At 41.5% G+C, this 25,681-nt stretch overlaps 1 protein-coding gene and 1 pseudogene across 1 annotated transcript in view; one reads left to right on the top strand and one right to left on the bottom strand.

Moving 5' to 3' along the window:
- Positions 1 to 25,681, bottom strand: part of LOC126188636 (multiple PDZ domain protein) — a 1,242,986-nt gene that overhangs the window by 1,058,623 nt on the left and 158,682 nt on the right. The gene's annotated exons all lie outside the window — the stretch shown is intronic.
- Positions 16,191 to 16,381, top strand: LOC126189812 (U4 spliceosomal RNA; annotated as a pseudogene).

Below are 25,681 nucleotides of genomic sequence, written 5' to 3'. Positions count from 1 at the left end.
GTTACCTGGGAGTCACAGTTCAATCTTGATGGAAAGGTCAAAGAATGCGCTTAATATTTGGCATATTGTTTCCTGCTTGAGCTCTACTTCAAGGTCGATCTGTGAGCCCTTTCTGCGTGGTGACGTATCGAATAAGAAGCACGTCTCAAAATACTGTCTTAGTAGCAAATGATGATTGAGATAACAATAGTAATCTAGTCTGTTGATTTATCTCGTAGTCTTTCGCAACATGAATCGGTTTCCACAAAACTTCTCCTGACTAGATAACATCGTGTCGCGTGTGAATTCCTAAGGGAACAAAGTGCGCCGGCTTCACAGACCGAGCGGTTCTATGCGCTTCAGTCCAGAACCGCGCTGCTGCTACGGTCGCAGGTTCGAATCCTACCTCGGGCATGGATGTGTGTCATGTCCTTAGCTAGGTTTAAGTAGTTCTAAGTCTAGGGGACTGATGACCTCAGATGTTAAGTCCCATAGTGTTTAGAGCGATTTGAACCATTTTTTAATAAAATGCTGAGGACATCGGTCTCTAGACCTACATACTACTTAAACCAACTTACGCTAACAACACCCATGCCCGGCGGGGGTAACTAGATAACACCTCAAGTCGTAAAACGTAGAGGAAACAAGCAGCTCCCTCCAGATTCGTCAGTGCGGGGCAATTCAAGTGAATCCTAAATTTCTGTCAACACTGGACATCGGCTCCCTTTCTCTCCAACCTCAACATTCAATCATTTATTTGCACTTTTTTTAAAGAATTACAAGGGCAAGACGGGTATGTCTGAGTTACACTGCACTGATCCAGTAGTTTTACATGACCTGACGAATATTACTGGCAACAGTGCAAACTACACTAGCAACGGATCTAATGAAAGTTAACAGTTTTAACATAAAATTTAATGAAATGGTGTGGACATCTCAAGGCACAAAAATTACGCTCAACAGAGGAACACGGCAGTCTCAGGTAGCACCTGAAGAAGACAACGAGTTACGTGGCCGGAATATTGTGCCAGAGCGACAAAAACATCCGGCAGTAGACCCGATTATTTCACATGGAAAGATCTCGCCGGGAAAGGCTGAAGAGTTAAGTCCCCTATATTTCTTGACGATATATATTGGTAATATGTAATGATGATTATTGCAGTCTTAGAATACGACTTATCGTCTGTTTTAATTCAGGCACTGACTAATTACGATCGTGAGATCATAAATTGTTATGGAATAAAAGTTTTTCAAGAGCGGCTGCAATAAATGTGAATTAAATTGCACAGGTTTCCACTTGTGTCAGACTGTTTTCTTTATGGTCGATGAAATACTTAAAAAATCTCTATTCCGTCCCGTGATTATCGGATAGTAATAAGCTTTCCACACTTTTCTATAAAAAGCAAGAGAGAATAGTGCATAATTTGCGACATGATATCTTGAGGTATTAATTACATTTACAGACATTCCTGTTCGCGGATTCAAACAATCAAGCCATGCAAGATCGCTGCTGCAATTACTTGTCCTTCATTTTTCAATGTTTAACAAGGCCTCTTTTAACACAAACGAGCTGGCATCTGGTGGAGAAATCTGTTTTGAAAACAGAGATACGAGTTTCATAATTAGTTAACTGAAAGTTCAATGTACAGTTTAAACTAGAGGCTAAATTAAGTGAACCACGCGACACCAAAGAAGATCGCCCGTCAGATGCGGTCTCGGCCGTCTCTTCGGTGTCTCTGGAGAGTTTTGGGCCACGTGCCAGCACAACCTCTCAGCCTCTGCACTACGCCGAATCGCGAGTGCATTAAATTAATGACGCAAATAAGGCGTCAGTGACACGGGAGTGTGGTGCAGATCCGGAAGTTTCTTTCTTTTCCCCCTCTTCTGTTAACTATATTACAACAGCAATTGCTACTAGGCTGTATCTGTAGGGGGTAAGGGGTGGTTTTCTGGTGTGAGGAGGGCAGTAGGGGCAGGGGACCGGTTGTAAAGTGATCAATGGAGGAGGGGAGGGAGGGGCACTGGATGGGGAGGAGTGGGGGAACGCAGAAAAGGGAGAGGGAGAAAGAGATGAAAAAGCGCTGAGCGTGCAACTGTGTGGCAATATCGAATGATCAGCTATCGGGATGTTTATATACAATGTTTTCGGTTAATTTAAAAAAGTGCGCCGCTTGCTATACTGACACGCCCGTTAAGGAGAATATGCTTTTCCGGTTACTCAAACGTGCGTGCATGCGCGCGCACGCACGCACACACACACACACACACACACACACACACACACAGACCTGCCCGTTAAGGAGAATTCGCTTTTCCGATTACACAAGCGTGCTGTCAGACACACACAAGTACAGATACACACACATTATAACACACCTGCTTCCTCCCTCCCTCACGCACACGCACGCGCGCGCGCACACACACACACACACACACACACACACACAGAGAGAGAGAGAGAGAGAGAGAGAGAGAGAGAGAGAGAGGGTGAGATAGAGAGGGGGTCGAGAGAGAGAGAGAGAGATAATTATTAAAGACGACGACACTTCTAGACACGATTCACAGGTGAAACAGTCGACAGACGAAAAATACTTAGGGTAGCGAGCACCAACCAACAATAAGTGAAACTAAAGTAGTAAGTTATTAAGAGAGAAGGAAATCGGCGACTTCCAGTCGATAGTACTGAACTGAAGGAGTAAATTACTTTAGCAGTAAATTTTTCATTTACTTCCGAAGTAAATTTACGTACTCCATTACTGGTGGAGAGCACCCTTGAAGAGTACGCTACTACGTTAGTAAATTAAGGAGGAAATAGGGCCAAAATATACTCCCAGGCAGTAGTAGGAGTAAAATAAGAGAGGAAGGGGCGATCTTTGAGTTCTGTGTTTTAAGTTCGAATTCTATGGATTATCTGGACTACGAAGAATATATGTAGATGGAGGAAGAGGTGAACATCCCAAGATTGAGGGTTGTAATGGAGAGAAGAGACCCGTTTGTGATGTATAGCGACAGTGATTTCAAAGAGCGGTTTGGGTTTCGTAAGGAATCTTTCGAGTTGGTGCTTGGTATGCTGCAGCCGTTACTGAAGCGTAATTCTAACAGGAGCCGTGCATTGTCTCATAAGCTGCAACTTCTTTGTGGACTGCGAATCTTTCGCACAGGTACTTATCAGATCGTAGCAGGGGATCTTATTAATATCCATCGTATTACTGCTGGAAGAGCTTTTAACAGTGTAATAAACAGTTTAATTGCCTTGAAGCCACTGTAGGTGTCCATGCCACAGAGCCAGGAAAATGAATGAAAGAAGAAACGGGAATTCTATCGAACTGGTGGATTCCCAAATGTCTTAGGGGCCACAGATTTACCCATACTTTGTCCTTCTGGAGCACAAGCAGAACTACACAGAAATCACAAGAATTTCTTTTCTATCAATACACAAATAATCTGTGATGCCAAAATGAAGATTTTGAACGTGGTAAGCCGTTGGCCGGGTTCCACGCATGATGCACGCGTTTGGGACGATAGTAGAGTTACTGCAGAATTTGAAAATGCACAATATGATGGGTTACTTGTTGGAGACTGAATATGCTCTCTTCAAACATCTCACGACGCGTGTATTCCGAGCCCACACAGGAGCCGAACGGCGCTACAATAGAGCCCTTATTGCTACCAGATGTGTAATAGAGCGACATTTCGGTGTTTGGAAGAAACGTTTCCAAATTCTCACTAAAATAATTCGATTTAAACGAGACAAGTGTAGGAATGTTATTGCGGCTGTTGCAGTTTTACACAACTTTGAAATAGAAGTCAGAGATGTGTTTCACCCTGATGCTGTGGAGGTGAATGACACCGAACAGTATGCGTTTCAGCCAGAATCAGAGGCTACAGACCAAGCTGTCAGAAGGTCTATTATACTTAATTATCTTTGTTAAAATTGCTAGTAAAATTATAAGTTAGTGTAAAGACTTTTCCATCTTAAATAAATGAGTAAGCCACCTCATTGTCACTACCGCAGTGCTTTATTTATGTGTAATTTTATAGCTATGTTCTCTTTTCCTTTCTTATTTTTTTGCTAGGGGACTAACATTCTCATTTTATTTCTTAATTGAGTACACAAAGTCATACAATGTTTCGATTATTGCTAAAAAAAGACTTATTTTATAATATTGCAAATTCAGATAAATATTAGAATGTAGTGTTAACAAAAATTAGTACCGATGCTGAAATAATAAACACAAGAACCCATTTGAAAAAATATCAAGGAAATAAAAGATATTTTATACATATTAATATTTTTTCTTATTCATTCTCAAAAGTCCAAATTTCTCGAGCACATTGGCTAAAGAACTAGAACCTGAAGTTTGCTCCATTGCGTTCTAGAACTTATTCATAATTTTCATTTTAAGGTTATGCTCTTCTTCCATTATTTCTCTTTGTCTTTCTATTAATAACATTTTTGCATTGTATTCCTCTCGTATTAGACGCATTTTTACGAAATGAAGCTCGTCTGCATTTTTCGACACTACAAGCGCATATTCTCTCCCTCTTTTGCAGGGCGCATCTTCTGATAAGCTCCCACCTGGGAATGATGGCCAAGGTTCACGACTATGGGATAAAGTTCCACCCAGTAGTTTCTTTGCTACCTTCAGAGCAGTTATCATCATCAAACTTGCTTGAAAGTATCACATTATCTTCAGGCGTGACATTGTCGTTAACTCCAACTATCACCTCGCAAACTTGTGGGTTCATATCAACAACTATTTGACTTATACCGTCGATCTTCGTCTCACCCCTCCACCGCCAGTTTGAAATTGTTCTTGATTACATTTAGCTCTCATTTTCTTTGCTTTCGTGCATTTTTCCCATGCATCCTTTTTCCTTTTTAACATGATGATATCGTGCTTTTTAGGTTCAATAGTTGTTATGCACTTTTTTATTATTTCAACAAACCGCTCTTTTTCATTTCCTGGTATGTTTTTTGAACGTTTCTTGGCTACCTCCACGTTGCTGGCGCTTAAATTAACACGTGTCACCAACCAGCAATGGACGTTGGTAGCTGTACATGGCGGGGTTAACAATTTAATACTCCTTTCTAGCTTCTAAAATTATAGCGATGAACATAAATTACGCAATAATGTCTGCCGACAATCAATATTTTCCGGGAAGGAACGTAATTCACGTGCCAGCAGTGTGAAGAAATGGCTTAGTTCTTAATAAAAAGGCGTTACTACTTTAATTACAACTAAAGAAGTAAAAAGAAATTGAGCTCTCCAAGAGTTACTAAAAAAGTATATTACTACAGAACGTATATTACTAAAGACAGCACACACATCCATGCCCGAGACAGGATTCGAACCTGCGAGCGTAGCGGTCGCGCGGTTCCAGACTGAAGCGCCTAGAACCGTACTAAAGTAGTCCAGACTAAAGAAGTAAGAGTTCCTACAAGAGTAATTTATACTAGTTTGGTGCTCGCCACCCTTACAATTTCTCGCAAAATGAAAGCGGTTGTGAGAGTTGATATTAATACCAAATGTTACATGCTGCAGTAGCGAGATCCATGAAAACGAAAATCAGCAAGAATAGGACATACGTAAAGACAGCGTGAAATTCAGTGGTATTATTAATTTCAAAGCGAGCTGGCGCGGCTAAACACCGTGAAAGGCAAAGGAGATCTAATAAAAATGAAAGCAAGTGTATCTTACCGTTCAAAGCACGAAAAATTTGATCAGACAGTTATTACTCCACAGACATTACAGTAAAACAAAACAAAAACATGGCACAATACGGCAAGAATACTGTAAATGCTTTTTTAAAATATAAAGCGAAACGTATCCGGATAACATTAAATTATCAAACTGCCGCTCGAAAAACTGCCTTTGTTTTACGTTTGAAAACAAAAACGAGGTCATCAGCGACGAAGCACAAGTTTATTTTCAGGAAGAATAGAGAATGAAAACGGCGGCTTTCTTTCAAAGGAATTACCCTGACGTTCACCTTAAGCGATTTAGGAAAGTCACAGAAACGTAAGTTTAATATATATACTGTATAACGGAACTGCATAATCAGTCATGCATAATTACGTACTTCTCCTCTCCTCTTCCATACATCAATGACAGAATGCACGCGGGGTACGCTGATGATCGGCTTTGCCTGGGAACATAAACGGATAACAACGTGAGCTGATGAGAGAAACTGAGATGTCAAGTACGGATGACCCGCTGGCAGCAGCTTCCCACGGCTTGTAAAACTGCTGTTTCTCAGAGCTCTCTTACAGCCGCTTTATCGAGAACGTAATGGGACACAGAAGTATAACTAAAACGGATTTAGGACTACTCTTTTTTGCAAAAGATAATCAATTTGCTTACATGATACAATCCAAGACGTATCTCTACGCTTTCCGTCTTACAGTAGAAGATACACGGGCACAAAGAACACTAAATTTATGTTGCATCTATGTTCCTGTGTCTTGGTAAGCTGCCATCAGGTTCTAGAACTAGCAGAGAATAAAGCTATGGATTCGTTCTTTGCCATTCTCCTTGCAGCGCGAACACCAAATAGTGTGCAAATAATCGCGTACACAAGGAGATATGCCCATGTCAGGAGAGGAACAGCAAAAATACATCCGAGCGCGTTGCGCGTAGTAATGGCAACAGTTGTTCTGCTTCTCTGATAACGTCCTGTGGCAGGGAGGTCGAGAGATAGAGCGCACTGTCACTCCGATTCGATAACCTCTGGGGAAGTCGATCTGATTCGAGAAAACGATTGTTCTGGAACGTGTAGCTAGGGGCACTGGTTTTCTGCCAGATGTAAACGTTTCCAAATGTTTTGCAGAAGCCACTGTACGGTGCGTCACTGAGAGTACTGTGTATCGGTATTTTTCTCCCCTTTCTTGTCCCACCAGAGAACACCAAAAATTACTTCATTCCTCCTTATGGCATCCTAATCTTGTTGATCTTGATCTCATAGTTCTTGCGCATTGTAAATGAGTGGACAATAGAAATGCCTAACACTCTGTCCACTATGTTTTCTTCTCTTTTTAAATGTCCCATAGCATTCCACGAAAAGAACGTCGTCTTCCACGGATTCCTATGCAAAATCCCTGGGCATCTCCTGTAACATTCTTGAAGACGTCTGTAACACTCTCGTACAGTACGGAACAGATGATTAGCATCAAGGCTCTGAATTAATTCGATCTCTCTCATTAATCCGACCTGCAGACGATTTAACAGTTGTCGCAATGACACCAGTGCAATACGGTTATCGACTGGAATTTTGTTTCCAGTTAGGATGAAAGGGATGAAAGGAGGATGATTACCATTTAAGATCCTGTCGATGACGAGGTCATTAGAGAAAAAACACGATTTCAGATGGGGGAAAGATGAGAAATGAAAATTGCCGAGACCTTTTCAAAGGACCCGAGCCGGAATTTCCCTCAAGTTACTGAAAGAAACAATGAAAAAGCTACTAAATATGGAGAGACGGACGGTGATTGAACGGCCGTCCTCCATAATACGCGACCAGTCAGTATCTTGCCGTTGCGCCACCTTGTTCGGCTTCCGGTGGCGTATTCCGCACGCCAAAACAAGGAAAAAGGGCATTAAATATAATACGAATCCTACGTTTTGGAGTTATTGATGAAAGAATAGTTTAAAGAGTTCTCAAGTCATTAAATCCTATCAAATAAAAGAAAATTTAAAACTTTCTCAGGTAATTAACTCTAACTGAATGTTCAAAATGTTCTTCGCTTCATTCTTCAAAGGCATGCACTTGACGTATCATGAACGTCGCATTCCTTCGTACCCTCCCGGGCGAAACGATTTCTCACACTTTATTGACATGTGCATGAAAGTTCCGGATAATAGTAATGTATGTTGCAGAAAACACATGTTTTACATGGACCTACGGAATGATAATCAAAGGCTTGAGGTCTGTGGAACGTACAGACCATGAAATTGGGCCGCCCCCCATCAGTTCATCAAAATGGTAGATAACATCCATTGTGATGGCACAAATTTATGTTAAAAATTCGCAATTACATCTTTTCCAAATGTTTCATCACTTGTAAAAAAGATAGAAGATATAGTTTACGCAACAAATCAATGGCAAAAGTTCCCATTTGGTGGGTGTTCTGCTAGTGTACTGTCTTGCAAGCGTCGACTCCCGTATGGACCTTGTTGAACAGCCTGCTGACCGCATATTCTCCATAGTCCGACGGCCGCGTCAATTTCGGTCTACCTAGATTCATCACTGACTCGGCTGCCTTCTGTATGCATTGTCATACAGATGTGTAGTCTCTACATCTACATCTATACTCCGCGAGCCACCTTACGGTGTGTGGCGGAGGGTACTTATTGTACCACTATCTGATCCCCCCTTCCCTGTTCCATTCACGAATTGTGCGTGGGAAGAACGACTGCTTGTAAGTCTCCGTATTTGCTCTAATTTCTCGGATCTTTTCGTTGTGATCATTACGCGAGATATATGTGGGCGGTAGTAATATGTTGCCCATCTCTTCCCGGAATGTGCTCTCTCGTAATTTCGATAATAAACCTCTCCGTATTGCGTAACGCCTTTCTTGAAGTGTCCGCCACTGGAGCTTGTTCAGCATCTCCGTAACGCTCTCGCGCTGACTAAATGTCCCCATGACGAATCGCGCTGCTTTTCGCTGGATCATGTCTATCTCTTCTATTAATCCAACCTGGTAAGGGTCCCATACTGATGAGCAATACTCAAGAATCGGACGAACAAGCGTTTTGTAAGCTACTTCTTTCGTCGATGAGTCACATTTTCTTAGAATTCTTCCTATGAATCTCAACCTGGCGCCTGCTTTTCCCACTATTTGTTTTATGTGATCATTCCACTTCAGATCGCTCCGGATAGTAACTCCTAAGTATTTTACGGTCGTTACCGCTTCCAATGATTTACCACCTATGGCATAATCGTACTGGAATGGATTTCTGCCCCTATGTATGCGCATTATATTACATTTATCTACGTTTAGAGAAAGCTGCCAGCTGTCGCACCATGCATTAATCCTCTGCAGGTCTTCCTGGAGTACGTACGAGTCTTCTGATGTTGCTACTTTCTTGTAGACAACTGTGTCATCTGCAAATAGCCTCACGGAGCTACCGATGTTGTCAACTAAGTCATTTATGTATATTGTAAACAATAAAGGTCCTATCACGCTTCCTTGCGGTACTCCCGAAATTACCTCTACATCTGCAGATTTTGAACCGTTAAGAATGACATGTTGTGTTCTTTCTTCTAGGAAATCCTGAATCCAATCACAAACCTGGTCCGATATTCCGTAAGCTCGTATTTTTTTCACTAAACGTAAGTGCGGAACCGTATCAAATGCCTTCCTGAAGTCCAGGAATACGGCATCAATCTGCTCGCCAGTGTCTACGGCACTGTGAATTTCTTGGGCAAATAGGGCGAGCTGAGTTTCACATGATCTCTGTTTGCGGAATCCATGTTGGTTATGATGAAGGAGATTTGTATTATCTAAGAACGTCATAATACGAGAACACAAAACATGTTCCATTATTCTACAACAGATTGACGTAAGCGAAATAGGCCTATAATTATTCGCATCTGATTTATGACCCTTCTTGAAAATGGGAACGACCTGCGCTTTCTTCCAGTCACTAGGTACTTTACGTTCTTCCAGCGATCTACGATAAATTGCTGATAGAAAGGGGGCAAGTTCTTTAGCATAATCACTGTAGAATCTTAAGGGTATCTCGTCTGGTCCGGATGCTTTTCCGCTACTAAGTGATAGCAGTTGTTTTTCAATTCCGATATCGTTTATTTCAATATTTTCCATTTTGGCGTCCGTGCGACGGCTGAAGTCAGGGACCGTGTTACGATTTTCCGCAGTGAAACAGTTTCGGAACACTGAATTCAGTATTTCTGCCTTTCTTCGGTCGTCCTCTGTTTCGGTGCCATCGTGGTCAACGAGTGACTGAATAGGGGATTTAGATCCGCTTACCGATTTTACATATGACCAAAACTTTTTAGGGTTCTTGTTTAGATTGTTTGCCAATGTTTTACGTTCGAATTTGTTGAATGCTTCTCTCATTGCTCTCTTTACGCTCTTTTTCGCTTTGTTCAGCTTTTCCTTATCAGCTATGATTCGACTACTCTTAAACCTATGATGAAGCTTTCTTTGTTTCCGTAGTACCTTTCGTACATGATTGTTATACCACGGTGGATCTTTCCCCTCGCTTTGGACCTTAGTCGGTACGAACTTATCTAAGGCGTACTGGACGATGTTTCTGAATTTTTTCCATTTTTGTTCCACATCCTCTTCCTCAGAAATGAACGTTTGATGGTGGTCACTCAGATATTCTGCGATTTGTGCCCTATCACTCTTGTTAAGCAAATATATTTTCCTTCCTTTCTTGGCATTTCTTATTACACTTGTAGTCATTGATGCAACCACTGACTTATGATCACTGATACCCTCTTCTACATTCACGGAGTCGAAAAGTTCCGGTCTATTTGTTGCTATGAGGTCTAAAACGTTAGCTTCACGAGTTGGTTCTCTAACTATCTGCTCGAAGTAATTCTCGGACAAGGCAGTCAGGATAATGTCACAAGAGTCTCTGTCCCTGGCTCCAGTTCTGATTGTGTGACTATCCCATTCTATACCTGGTAGATTGAAGTCTCCCCCTATTACAATAGTATGATCACGAAACTTCTTCACGACGTTCTGCAGGTTCTCTCTGAGGCGCTCAACTACTACGGTTGCTGATGCAGGTGGTCTATAGAAGCATCCGACTATCATATCTGACCCACCTTTGATACTTAGCTTAACCCAGATTATTTCACATTCGCATTCGCTAATAACTTCACTGGATATTATTGAATTCTTTACTGCTATAAATACTCCTCCACCATTGGCGTTTATCCTATCCTTGCGGTATATATTCCATTCTGTGTCTAGGATTTCGTTACTGTTCACTTCCGGTTTTAACCAACTTTCCGTTCCTAATACTATATGCGCACTATTTCCTTCAATAAGAGATACTAATTCAGGAACCTTGCCCTGGATACTCCTGCAGTTTACCAATATTACGTTAACTTTTCCTGTTTTTGGTCTCTGAGGACGGACGTTCTTTATCAACGATGATAATGTCCTCTCTGGTAAGCCGTCAGGTATTTTATCGTTTCGCCCAGAGGGGGGGGGGGGGTCCCTCTAACCTAAAAAACCCCCGTGTGCACGCCACACGTACTCTGCTACCCTAGTAGCTGCTTCCGGTGTGTAGTGCACGCCTGACCTGTCTAGGGGGGCCCTACAGTTCTCCACCCAATAACGGAGGTCGATGAATTTGCAACCATTATAGTCGCAGAGTCGTCTGAGCCTCTGGTTTAGACCCTCCACACGGCTCCAAACCAGAGGACCGCGATCGACTCTGGGCACTATGCTGCAGATATTAAGCTCAGCTTGCACTCCGCGTGCGATGCTGGTTGTCTTCACCAAATCAGCCAGCCGCCGGAAGGAACCAAGGATGGCCTCAGAACCCAAGCGGCAGGCGTCATTCGTTCCGACATGTGCTACTATCTGCAGCCGGTCACACCCAGTGCGTTCAATAGCTGCCGGAAGGGCCTCCTCCACATTACGGACGAGACCCCCCGGCAAGCACACCGAGTGCACACTGGCATTCTTCCCCGACCTACCCGCTATTTTCCTGAGGGGCTCCATAACCCGCCTAACGTTGGAGCTCCCTATAACTAATAGGCCCGCCCTCTGTGACTGTCGGGACCTTGCCGGAGAATCGGCCACTGGCCCAACAGGCGAGGCATCCTGTGGTGGCTCGCAAACGATGTCATCACCACTAGGAAGCACCCCGTACCTGTTGGAAAGGGGTAAGGCAGCTGCCACGCGGCCAGATCCCACCTTCGCCTTTCGGCCAGGCACGCGCGAGCCCACCACTGTCCGCCATTCACCCTGGAGTGATGGCTGACCGGTAAGATGCTCACTGCCGGAAGACGCAGCGACATCAGGGGTTCCATGTGATTCCAAGGCCACCGAAGTAGGCATAGGTCTCACCACAGTTGCCCCAACGCCACTACGAGCCGACGCCTGCGCCTCGAGCTCGATGAGCCTAACAGACAAAGCCTCCACCTGCCCCCGAAGAGTGGCCAATTCTCCTTGCGTCCGCTCACAACAACCACAGTCCCTACACATGACCATGTTTACCCTACCCTATACGGTGACAAATTCCCAAGATAATCTTCTGATGAGCTACTCTGATAATCAAGAAACACTCACTGAAATACGAGACGCGAAAACTACGCTAGGTTTTCCCAGAAAAACTATTTAAAAGCTAAGCGCAGCAAATAAGTACAAAAACGCTTTATACAAACAGTACTCGCTGCTGCTGGTGCTCTCGCTCTGGCTGTCACAAGACAACTGCTGATTCAAGTGACTAGTGGCTAACGGCCGCGAAACAATGTTTATTACGAGTCGGCCAGCCGTACAGATGTCTCCCTACTCAAGAAATATGTATCATTCCGCCGTTAAACGGAACTCTAATTAGTAACTCACCACTATTGGTGATAATACTTCTGTTACACTACACATGGTGAACCGTTCATAGCAGATAAACATCAAACGTACACAAAAATAATAATGTGACTGTACGTCTATCAACAGAAGATATAATGAACACATTAACATACTTACTTCTGTCGTTTATATCTTCTGATTATCCAGTCTAACAAAATTTTCAGTTACAAACTTCACTTGTTGGATGTTGCTTTACATCTACATATTCTCTGTAATTTACAATTTAGTGCTTAGTAAAGGGTTTAAAGAAGCACTTTCAGGCTATTTCTCGTCCAACTCACTTTCGAATAGCACGTGGAAAAAATGAACACCTAAATCTTTCCGTGCCGAGCTCGGATTTCTTTTATTTTATGACGACAATCATCTTATTTTATTATTTTAAACCTCCGTCGATCTTATCTGATACGCATCCAATACCACACTGCGATACTCCAGAAGAGAACGGACAAGCGTAGTGTACGCAGTTCTTTAGTAGACCTGTTGCACTTTATAAGTGACCTGTAACCCTTTTTGGGGAACCTACGGTATCATTTCCGTTTCTCTCGATGGACTTCCACCAGTTACTAAGAACTGTTACGTTGATGACATGAAATACGAACCAAGATGCACATATCACTGTGAGAGCTGGCCGCTGTGGTAGAGCGGTTCTAGGCGCTTCCGTCCGGAACCGCGCTGCTGCTACGGTCGCAGGTTCGAATCATGCCTCGGGCATGGATGTGTGTGATGTCCTTAGGTTAGTTAGGTTTAAGTAGTTCAAGTCTAGGGGACTGATGACCTCAGATGTTAAGTCCCATAGGGCTTAGATCCATTTGAACCATTTGACTGTGAGACGATATTCCATAGGCACGCACTTTGATTAAGTGCCGTTTGTAAGGAGCAGTGTCACTAGCCTTCTGGAGATACAGAACTGATTCGAGATCGCCAGTCGCTACCACTCATCACTTCGTATGGACGCTCTGGAAGCAAATTTTCATTATTAATCCAAAAACAAAAGATTTTAGGCCACATGTTACTACAAACTTTATTTTGGTGTGAGGGTTTCATTCAAAATGTTTGTATGAGTATTTTTTATATATTCCTTACGTGTTGCGCCTCTCATCGGTACCTTACAGTTACTAAGTGTCGCAGTCATCCAAAACACTCGACTCGCTCTGCGATGCCGCGGGGTCCAAACTATCGTCCTGCCGTCCGGACGAGGATTCCTCATCGTTTTCCTAAAAACATTCCAGACAAGTGCCAAGATCTTGTCCGATGCGAGCTTGTACTCTGCCCCTAATTACCTCGAAAAGCGTAAATAACATGGATGTCGAGCGGCACAAACACAGACAATATTCTAGCAACCTCATGATGGACAAGAGGTTAATCATTTATTTTCCTTTCTAACTGTTACACTTAAAAATTTGTGTATGGCGATTAGGTCACGTAGTATATACTACATTTAATGATGCTCAAATACACACTGTCGATTCACATTACGGGGACCAGTATGGTGTATACAGGGTGTTACAAAAAGGTACGGCCAAACTTTCAGGAAACATTCCTCACGCACAAAGAAAGAAAATATGTCATGTGGACATGTGTCCGGAAACGCTTACTTTCCATGTTAGAGCTCATTTTATTACTTCTCTTCAAATCACATTAATCATGGAATGGAAACACACAGCAACAGAACGTACCAGCGTGACTTCAAACACTTTGTTACAGGAAATGTTCAAAATGTCCTCCGTTAGCGAGGATACATGCATCCACCCTCCGTCGCATGGAATCCCTGATGCGCTGATGCAGCCCTGGAGAATGGCGTATTGTATCACAGCCGTCCACAATACGAGCACGAAGAGTCTCTACATTTGGTACCGGGGTTGCGTAGACAAGAGCTTTCAAATGCCCCCATAAATGAAAGTCAAGAGGGTTGAGGTCAGGAGAGCGTGGAGGCCATGGAATTGGTCCGCCTCTACCAATCCATCGGTCACCGAATCTGTTGTTGAGAAGTGTACGAACACTTCGACTGAAATGTGCAGGAGCTCCATCGTGCATGAACCACATGTTGTGTCGTACTTGTACAGGCACATGCTCTAGCAGCACAGGTAGAGTATCCCGTATGAAATCATGATAACGTGCTCCATTGAGCGTAGGTGGAAGAACATACTGGCGAAACTAAAATGAGCTCTAACATGGAAATTAAGCGTTTCCGGACACATGTCCACATAACATCTTTTCTTTATTTGTGTGTGGGGAATGTTTCCTGAAAGTTTGGCCGTACCATTTTGTAACACCCTGTATAGGTTATGAGGAACAGTGGCGAAATACTGTCCGCGAAAATTAAGTTAACACTCGGTACAGTAACCGATGGGAGCCATCATATAGGCATTTCCCACTAACGGTCGCTCCCATTAGCCACTGCGCCGTGTGTCAACTTGCAAGGAGACCGTGCCTACTCGTCATCAACGGTTTCGTCAAAATTTACGGTATATTCAGGGCTTGACCAGAAATGTGAGTGACAGAAGATGGCCAGGCGTTAAGAGAAATAACATTTTTGGCGCGCGTCGGATGATACACGAGTTATCTATGACAGCGTAGTTTTCAGGCAGCGGTTGACGCAGCGAAGCGGGTACACTACGGCAAGCCGAAAGTCGTAGTGTCGAATACCTACGTAGTAATCTTTCTTTTATTCATTTTCAATTTTTGCGTTACGTATAGTGCCAACAAACAGAAATAATGCTCGATATGTGGTATTTATTAATATTTTCCTAACAGGCACGAAAACAAAAGGCAAAATGGAAACTTGGGATTACAAATAAATTTCTACAACGAGAACTTCGTAAACAAAAATAGAGACTTTCATTATTTTACAGTTGTTGATTTACACCTTCTGGGGTGTTATTCATCGTAATTTATTTGCAATCTCAGGTTTTTCTTTTGTCTTTCCTTGTCATGCCTTTTATGAAGCTATTAATAAATACAATATAGTGAGCATTATTTCGGTTTATTTGCTTCATTAGTAACGTAAAAACTGAAAAAAATTTAAAAAAACGTTTCCACGTAGGTACTCGATCGGAAGACCCTTCAGATTACCGTTCTGTACTCTTACCGCTGCGCCAACCACTTTCTGCTAGGTACACTACCATAGATGGCTCATGCCTCACCCGACCCGCGTCGAAAATGCTATCTTTTCTGAACGCTTAGCCACCTGGAGCTCCCATTTCTGTCACTTTCATTTCTGGCCAAGCTCTGCATCTGTCATAAATGTGGACAAAATCGGTGATGACGAGAATACGCTGACCCTCTGTTAGATTGCGTGGACCCCATATACCTTGATAAGTTGACTGACGAACTATGTACTACGCTCACTGTTGTCATGTCATTGAAAAGGAGGTAAAATCGTTGGTATCGGCAATTGAGAGGTACAACATAATATCGGCCGCCATACGCTAAGCACATGTTTGTCCAAGCGACAAATAACTCTTTCGTGCTACTGTAGCAACATCAAGATTTTTATGGAATACTCTCGTATTATGTCCTTTTATATACCAGCTGATTGTACACTTTCTAATGGAAGACTCCCTGCTTGGAATTTCTGTGGAGATGCAGTGTCGCAACATTAAAGAGACGAGGCCTCAACTTATAGGGGCACTCCAAAATCTTTGCGCAGTGGCAATATCGTAACCAATGAAGTATAACTGAGGTGCGATTATTGCTAGTTGTTGGCACTCCAAATTTCATCAATGCCGTTTTTATTTCACAAATATGATCATATTTATCATTTACATGGCTTGTGCCTAAATACCGCGTTAGACCAATTTTCGGATCGAAATACGAAAATGGAATTTCGTTGAAAAAGTAATCACTCAAAATATGTTAATTTACGAGGCAAAAAACAGAGGAAAGCACGGCAAATGATTACTATAAACTTTTATGTTCACAAAAATAGAATGGGCAAGAAATACCTAAAGAAAAAGATTCTGAACCTTCTCCTATTAATGAAAACTCGCAGCTGGCCAACTGAAAGTAAAGAAGATCTAAACGACGCTAATAACTATGGAAAAATCGTTTGAAATACATCGAAATGTAGGCCCGTAATTCCGATACACAAAAACAAATTCCCCACGTAACTCGCCCGACAAGATGGACTGAAGAACGTAAGAAGAAACAAAATGAACAGGTGATGAGATATTGCGAGGAATACATGAAGGGCACTAAATAAGTTCACTCGCGGTCTCCTGTGTGGCACAGCGTATCAAATTACATGTAATCAAAGGACATCAGTTCACTGAATCACAAATATTAAATACAATAAACTTTCCAAACATCACTGAAGCGTATTTAGCGGCTCTTTCCCCCTTTGAATACCAATAATATAAAGAAAACCTTAACTATACACCTTCGCACCAACTGTTGTTTCGAGCGCTGTTACGTGCCTGTTCCAATGCACTATTTTCATAGAAGTACCTCAGTGTACCACTACATATCTGTCTTGCAATAGCATCATCAGAGCTTTCATGCGAAAGACACTGGCACTTAAAAATCGTGGTTTCAGGCAGGAACCAGTGGTACTCAAATTGTTAAAACGTATAGAGTTACAAAGTACAGTGTACACATCCTTTTAATATTTTCAGTTATTTATTTACACAAGTATGTCATTCATCAAGACTACCGAAAATTGATGAATATTGCAACTACAGGAGCACAAAAACACTGCCGTTTGTAAACAAAAATATTTACGGATATCTCGAGGTTCCTCCTGGTAGTCGTGGAATAGCACAAAAGCAGTCACATAAATCGAGAGCTTGGAAATCGAAGACCACTTATAAGACTAAATGAAATAATTAGAGTGTGCGAAACGAAGTGATGCTTCCATCCCTTAAGCAATCGGTGTTTTGCGTCAGACAAATCAAACGCTATACACGTTCCTGTATGCTATACCTGTTAAAGAGTTAAACAATGTAATTATTACATTATTAAATGACAGTACTAGAACAGATCGTATACTTTCCTGGATGACGTGGTAGCCTGTGATGTCCTGTTCCGAAAATAATGCCGCACTTTGACAGTAGGTTGCCGATTACCGCAAATTTGTCAGTGGTATTGATGTTCTTATACATGTATTTTTGTCAGTTTCATGTAAAAAGTGAACAAAGATACATTCTTAAGTGTCGCAGTTGCTTTGTAACCAGACAAAGATTAGACCGGTGTCATTTTATGTTAATAATGTCCTAAATTTCTATCGTAAGTATTTTACAAAGAAAAAAGAGAGAGAGAGGAGCGCGGCGTTGACCTCTTGATCGCTTCTGGAACTATTCCAAGATGGCAGATATGGAACCGCGCAGAAAGTCGGGGGTAGCTGGAGCGAACACAAGAGGAAGGGGTCGCAGCGCACCCGGGCCCCGGCGTTTCGTCTATTTAATCCTATTAGCGGAAGTGGCGACTGGAGTGGGCGTCCAGATTGTAGCGAATTCCGCGAGGGGGAAAGCGGACTCTGCCAGTGTTGGGACGCAACTTTTAAAAACCCCTTTTGGAAGTCAGAGATGTGCACACAACCGTCGTCAGTGGATTCGGACCCATTTCGAATGTGTTCATAGAACTTGGGTGAGTGGGTTAGTTCTAGCATTTCAACCATACTCGATAAACATACAGCCTGCTACAGGGAAATGACTATCACACCTTTAGAAACCTTTGGGGGTTGATGGCGGGAACTATGGATAGCCTGTAGTAATCTCAAGCAAACGCAGTAACCCCCTACAGTTCCTGCCTAGAAAAAAATTCTGTGAGGGGGACGCGTAAGGCACAACTTTCCTGCATAAATATAGCATATAAAATACTACGTATGCCAACTTTTAGAATATGTAGAGGTGACAAAAAGAAACTTTCTTGTGACAAATGTCACACGTACACCGTTTTCCCTCTAGACGTCCATTAAGGATTTGATGCTAGTGATGTTCAGAGGCGGTGTTGAAACTGCTGTGTGGTGAATATTGTTTTACAGAGGTTGCTGAAAATGCCATCCGTTTACATTAATACAACACTGGCATCTTGGTGCTAATAACTGTATAATACGATCAGAGCAACCAGACGTTTTACGAGTAACGGCTGCAGCTTCAGACAAACGGGCCACTGATTGCGCGGCAACTTGAATATTGCCTCTGAACGTCACTAATGTCAGCAACTTCATGGATCCAGCGGGAAAACCGTCTATATGTGACGTTTTTACCACATAAAAACTTTCTTTTTATATACTCTAAACACACTAAAATTTCGTATACGTACTCTTTTTACACGCAGTATAAATTGACGGATCCAGAACATGTGAAAGCAAGAAAAAGTTTCGTAAAAGTTTGAAACTGCCTGTTAAGTTTGTTGCAAATCACAAAGTGCTCTTGTTCTTAAACACTGGATATTTGGACGTCATAGCCTACAATTCTTTTCACCTTCATCCTAACACTTTGATATGTAGGCGGTTCTTATCCGCAAACGATTACTTCAGACAGTGATATGTGCATCAAGTTTGTTTGAAATCGTTTCAGTGATTTCGGAAGAGATGTGGAACATAAATGCATATGTACAAATATACAATTTTACAAAACGCATAAAATCTTTTTTGTGACCCGATTTTGAAAAAAATATAGTCTATACTATGCTCCTAGCTGCGCTGAAGCTACCAATGAAAATCTCATAAAAACCCTTCTGTTAGTTTTGGAGATTAGCGTGTTCACACAGACAGACAAAGTTTTACTAAAACTTCTAAATCATGACAACTTTTTTTTCGTTGTCGGATTTTGATGAACTGAGTCCTGTACGGTGTCCCAACCTATGCTCAAATTACCTGAGGAAAATTCGTCAAACAGTTTTGGGGATTAGCGTGTTCAAAGACAGACGGACAGACACGACGGGTTTTACAAATTTATTAGTACAGATAAAATAGTGAATACTTAAGATGTACCTGTCTTCACTAACTTTAGTAAGCATTTGTAATTGCTGCACTGTTTCGGGGAAAAAAGGCCACTAAAATTTAAAGTTCGAAAAAAGCACAGCTGTGGAACATCTGGAGCAATTTCAACGAAAACGTGACATCCGTAAACACTTAGAGAAAAAGACAATGGTAACACCCCTAATGCTGGGGTGGGGGTGACGACATAGCAGAAGCAATCAAAATCAACTGATATTGTTTCGAATTAACTGCTTTCGCGATCACTAACCTGACTGGCGAGAGTCTCGATGGCACTTAATTTCATGATACGACTTTCTAAAACTTTCAAAAATGTATGGAAAACTTTTTTGCTTACTTCTTATTCAGAGGAATCACTCGTCTTCCTAAATACATAAATACGTAATTACTTATTTACACATACAGTCTGAAAGGGTCAACAATAAGGTTGGGTTTATAATAAGGTGGCGTCGTCAGTTGCTCAAGACGACCTACAGTTATGCTAAACAAACACGTACACATCCGTTTTTGTACTTGCAAAAATATGTTCAATCACAATCCTGCAACGATAGCTAGACAAGCTTTTTGTAATCAAGGCTTTTGTTCATCAATACCATAGAGAATTTAAAAAATACTTTTTTTATAGCACTTAAAGTGATAAATCTGTCCTCAACCCGATTACTGAACATCGCAATGCTTTATTGGGCATGGTCGAGTTGGAGGTAGTATTTCCTTCCATTCCTGTGACCGCTGCACTGACTTACTCAGCTAGTTTAGGGTGTTCTACACTGTACTGTGGACTCAGAATCATTGGTACATGTGAAAAATAGAGCGTACACAATCATTTCAAAGCCTAGGATCAGATGAAAATTGAACCTCTACGTTCGGATTTGTAGTCTGACGCTTATCTACTCAGCCATCCTGTAACGGATTTCTAAACATGCGAATAATATAATTTGATTTTATTCTGAACATACATTTTATTCACGTCCTATCTGCTAGATTACGATAACTATTAATGCCAGCTATCTGTTCGTTTGTAACAAAACTTGTGAGTACCTATAGCAGTGTAACCACAATATTCGAGTAATACGGAAACGCTGTCTTAATCTGTGGTGCCGTTTTTCCTCATTTTCAATTTGACTACCATAGGTAGATTTAATGCGTACCAGAAACGTATGACAAGTGTTTACAGCTGCCGTGGAAAAACGTTTAATTAAAGCCAGCTGCAGCTCGGAGAATGGCTGTTGATTTGATCCCAACGAGAGGGTATCAATGCAACTGTTTTTCGTATTTCATTTTATTCTTTTTCAGTTCTTTTGGTTCTGTTTAGAAGTTAAAACACATCAGTCATGTACCGAAGACTGGTTTCAACTCGACAACCTATTACTAGGTACGATTAAATCAGATGTGGTATTCCTTTACCTTTTCTCCGTGTGAGAACCTGCCATCGAGCTAGTTGTAGGGGCGTAGGAACCGCAAAATTTTACAACTTTATATTTTTCACAGACAAAACGCAGGTCCCCAGGTAGGTAAGTGTCTCTAGAATCGCCTTAAAAAAAAAAGATAAAATTCAGAACTCACAGGGCGATCGAGGCCGGTTGACTGAATCACAAATTAAACACCCTCCAGTGAAAAATTAATTGAAATTCTATATAATAAGCCGGCCGGAGTGGCCGTGCGGTTCTAGGCGCTGCAGTTTGGAGCCGAGCGACCGCTACGGTCGCAGGTTCGAATCCTACCTCGGGCATGGATGTGTGTGATGTCCTTAGGTTAGTTAGGTTTAATTAGTTCTAAGTTCTAGGCGACTGATGACCTCAGAAGTTAAGTCGCATAGTGCTCAGAGCCATTTGAACCATGGCTATTCTATATAATACAGTCATCTAGGGTAAATAAAGATCGCTGTATATCGAAACTGTACATCTGCCCATTGCATTATCTGCGGAAAAGAAAGTACACACACACGCACGCACGCACGCACGCACGCACGAACGAGATGGACATAGTACAAAAGTTCAATTGGCGAACTTTTAAGCTATAACGATTACAACATGCTCACATCTTGAGGCTCGCTTTTGGTGGGTTTTATATAATAAATAAATAAACGTGAAATGAAACTATATTAATAATGCTCAGGTCTCAAACGAACTATCGTTAACAAACCGCCACAAGTATCTACTTGAAAAAAATATTGATCTCTATGTCAATAAATAAGCACACTGCATCCATACACAAGGATAAGCGTAGTACATACTGAATTACTGTACCTTAAAAGCTTGTCTGAGAAGACTGTGACTCACTTTGATTTGGTTTTCCATTACGAGTGTCTCAATGCTCTTCAGCTGTGAGAATGAAGTTTCATTAATGGGTGCTTCTGCCCCGTACAGATGACGCAGGCCGTGGGCTACTACAACGTGCGACATGTACCTGTCTAATGTGCTAAAGTGACCACTTAGGAGTATTTTTACGTAGGTCCTAAACGGAGGCCGCTAATGGATGCTGGTATGCAAGTGATTGTTAATATCTGTCGTGACTTTGTACTTCTCGGTGTTAGAGTTTGGCTAGCGTACTTCACACTCTTCAATTATTTTTAGAGAACTTGCCGTCCATAGAAATTTCTCACTTCAGAGTACGCGATTACGCTGCAGAGTTGCCGTTTGATGGCGGAACGTTAGGTTCACCACCTAAACACTAATTATCAAACAACATAAACTTACTTCTGCTTTCTAATAGGGGTTAGAGGAAAAGTGAAAACGCAATACAACGGCTTTCCATTGAGGATGTCAAAGGTACCGTGGTTAAATTAATATTCGTATAATTGCATTTTTGCTAGGAACAATACAGTTCTTATCCGAGTTAGTGAAAACATTTAAATCTCAAGTACATTGTTATTTTATGTTGTCCTGACTGGTTATGGTTCTAATAGTTATGTGATAGTTTCGCTGTCAGGCTCGGCGGACAGATACTACTTGACGTTTGTGACTGATTACGTTGGCAAACTATATCGAGTCTTTTCGCCATTTAAGCGAACTTTTTATATTTATTCATGTTGGGTATCAAGTGCTAGTGTCCGAAGTGATAAACAAAAATATTAAAGTGATGGAGAGTAGCTGTACTGAGAATAGATACTTGTTAGATTGCTATATCAGGAAAGAGGCAACAGCGAAAGTGTACGCTGTCAGTTTCACAGGAAGAAGGAAAAAAATGGGCGGGAAAAGTTATAGACATAATGCAGATCGACACAAAGAGCTCTGTTTACACGACATATTGACGCGGAATCGGTAACAATGTTTACTCAACGGTGCGTCTAGGACACAGCACTGTATGAAAAGTGAGAGACAGAATGATTAACAGTCGGCGAAACAGAATGAAAGCGACACTTGGCATTACAGAAGAATGTTTAAACTGAACTGCACGGATAATATGGGAAACGAAGATGTACAAGGTTTTTCAAAAACATTCATCGGAGTTCAGAGGACTATATCATCTACATTAATAAAGACAGAAAATCGAGTACATGTTAACTTGCGTACTGAAACGTTACCTGGTTGGGCAGTATAAATTGTTGGGTAATGTGGTTCCCGGTAAGTGTCTGCTTGGTGCAACTAGCTCTGTCGTTCACTTGCCCATTCATTATCCAATGAATGTAAAGTCAAGATAGAGAGACATTTTGAGTTCTCCTTTAGGATTATTGCAATTCATTTACATATGTGCGCGAGATTTCCGTCGACAGTACGGCACAGCATCTCCTATAGGGCAAAGAATCTTGCATTGCACCGCTGATCTAATGGTACGTCATTTTTTTATGGTGCTTTGAGTCCGTCTATGTGCTACTCCATCCAAAAACCTTCAGTTAAATGCAACGTCGAATAGCAACAGCAGCGAAAGCAGTAGCTCCAGACATCAACGCAAAACTATGAGACGAGTTTCACTCTCGTCTAGATGTTTGTCGTGCATCCGGTGGAGGTCACACTGAACATTTGTGGAAGCTAAATGAAAACCTTTATCCTAAACATCATAGCATTAGCGTACCACAAGAATGTATGTACATGCATGTAAAAGATATACCCTTGTAAAATCATCAGGTTCTTTTGACAATAAAAACTTTGCACTCCTACGTGTAAATGAAGATGTACCCCAAGATTCTGTCGTCATTTACATAGAAGTCGTTGTCTTGTGAAATCGGAAGCATCTTCTCTTAACACCCTGTGCTATAAAAGGAGACGGAAAAAGTCTGGAAGATCCTTACCAGAAGCTACGCTGGATGCACTAGATCCGTAGAGATGAAAAAGCATCAGTCAAGTGAAGTGAAGTGGAATGGAAGGGACAAAAAACGACATTTGTTGTGATCTCAACGATGCATTGAAGCCGAAGTCACTACAGAGGTGGCTGCAGTGTAGTTAAACGATTCATTCATGCTGGCGTCCATCTGAAATGATTTAGGAAACATATATGTGCATGGTGCGACGAGCATTTTAAGACGAGTACAGTGTCTTAACCACTGCAACATGTCGCTCGGTTAAGTCTGTGGAATATAAATCCTGGTGCCGGTGTGTACTAACGCTTGTTACAAGAGTGATTTTTTCGTCTAAATCGTAACTCATGTTGCCTGTAATTTATTGACGTCAATGATCAACTGACTGCGCCGATTGTGGAATTGTAAAACACAGAGTATGCTCTAGACATCGCACGCTAAAAACGGAAGTTAACGAAACCTAGCCGTGCTCTCTCATGTTATAGTAATGAACTGTGTGTCTTCTTAATGTTTATTTTATTCTTTGCTTTATTTTCGTGAAGAACTGCAAGAGGTACAAGGAGACCTGATATTGTTCTCCCACAAGAGAGACCAAATATCTGACACAACAATCGTATTTAGGTTTCAACGGTACCTGGATAAAGAAGAAACTTACACTGTGCATAAATAAGAACATAAATAGATGGGAAATGCTTTTTAATGAAAACTCCTTCAACAGTGAAATAATCAGGTATATTTAACGAGAAAGTAAGTATCGATCCAATTTAGAAAACACAAATGACACAGTAAAACGGCGTTATCTACCGCCTTGTAAATATTGTTCGATGTGGTTGTATGTCTCTGTTTTTTGGAGCACACAAACGTCGATGTTTCGGAATGTTTGGACGATACTGCTCCTATTCTTTCAGTGCTCTACAGTATAAACTATTTACCACAGAGCCCTTGTCAAGAACATCCACTATGAATTTTCCTTTGGTTATAATGAAACTCTTGCGTAAATGTTTCTCGATTTTATTACGGTACATTTGTCTGTACTGTAAAGTTTCTAGTGCTTTCCTCTGTCGTCATTGTTGGATTTAACTATTGTACTGATAAACAGTGTGGGACTTTCGTTGTGTACTTGGCTGAATTATATCACATAGACGTTACGACACTTCCACGCGTTACAGAGATCTTTTCGATTTCTGTGATGGAAGAACAGTACTAGTGCCGCTGATTCCGTTAAGATGGTGGATAAAGCAACTTATTTCTCTATAGATGAGCAGCTTACAGCACTCAATTTCTTCGGAACTACAACAAATAAAATAGACAGAACCTTGGACAGAAATGGTATTCAATACTTTTCTGGCCACCAAAGAAAATTAACCCTAGACTACTTAACCCCCGTAATATTTATAATCGCTGTAGGGTATAAAACAGGACATTTCATACTTAATTTGATAATAAGGACATACCACTGGAGATATAGTAATTGTAATTAGCTAATACATAACTCGTAAATATGACTTCCTTTGAATAAACGGTGGAGTGGTGGAAGATAATCTTGGTCTCAGTGTTTCTGGTTTTTACTCGTGTAAAATTTCTTTGATTGTGATAGCAGGTACAATGGTCAAGTCACACGTACCATTTCAGAACGCTGCACACAGCACTGATGCCACATTAAATATGGCGATTTTGACAAACATAGCCTCATGTAAAAGCATGTGGTTTTGTTCGATGAAACGACAATCTTATCTGACGTATCTACCAACAGGGACTCAGACGTCACAGAAGCCATTGAGATCAGAACGACTTTAACCCTGAGTGGTGAGTGGAAACTGACGCTCGATGCTAAGAGGCTACAGTGAAATGCGCTGAGATTCCTAACGTGTAACGGAATTAGTATCGCTGGTAATGATCCTCCATCACATAATTCGAAAATACTCTCTGGCAGTGTACAAAAGTTCGCAACGTT

This window comes from Schistocerca cancellata, chromosome 5 (genome assembly GCF_023864275.1).
Source record: "Schistocerca cancellata isolate TAMUIC-IGC-003103 chromosome 5, iqSchCanc2.1, whole genome shotgun sequence".
NCBI classification, from domain to species: Eukaryota; Metazoa; Arthropoda; class Insecta; order Orthoptera; family Acrididae; genus Schistocerca; species Schistocerca cancellata.
Note: the sequence above shows the minus strand (reverse complement) of the source record. Positions and strands in the feature narration are given on the sequence as shown.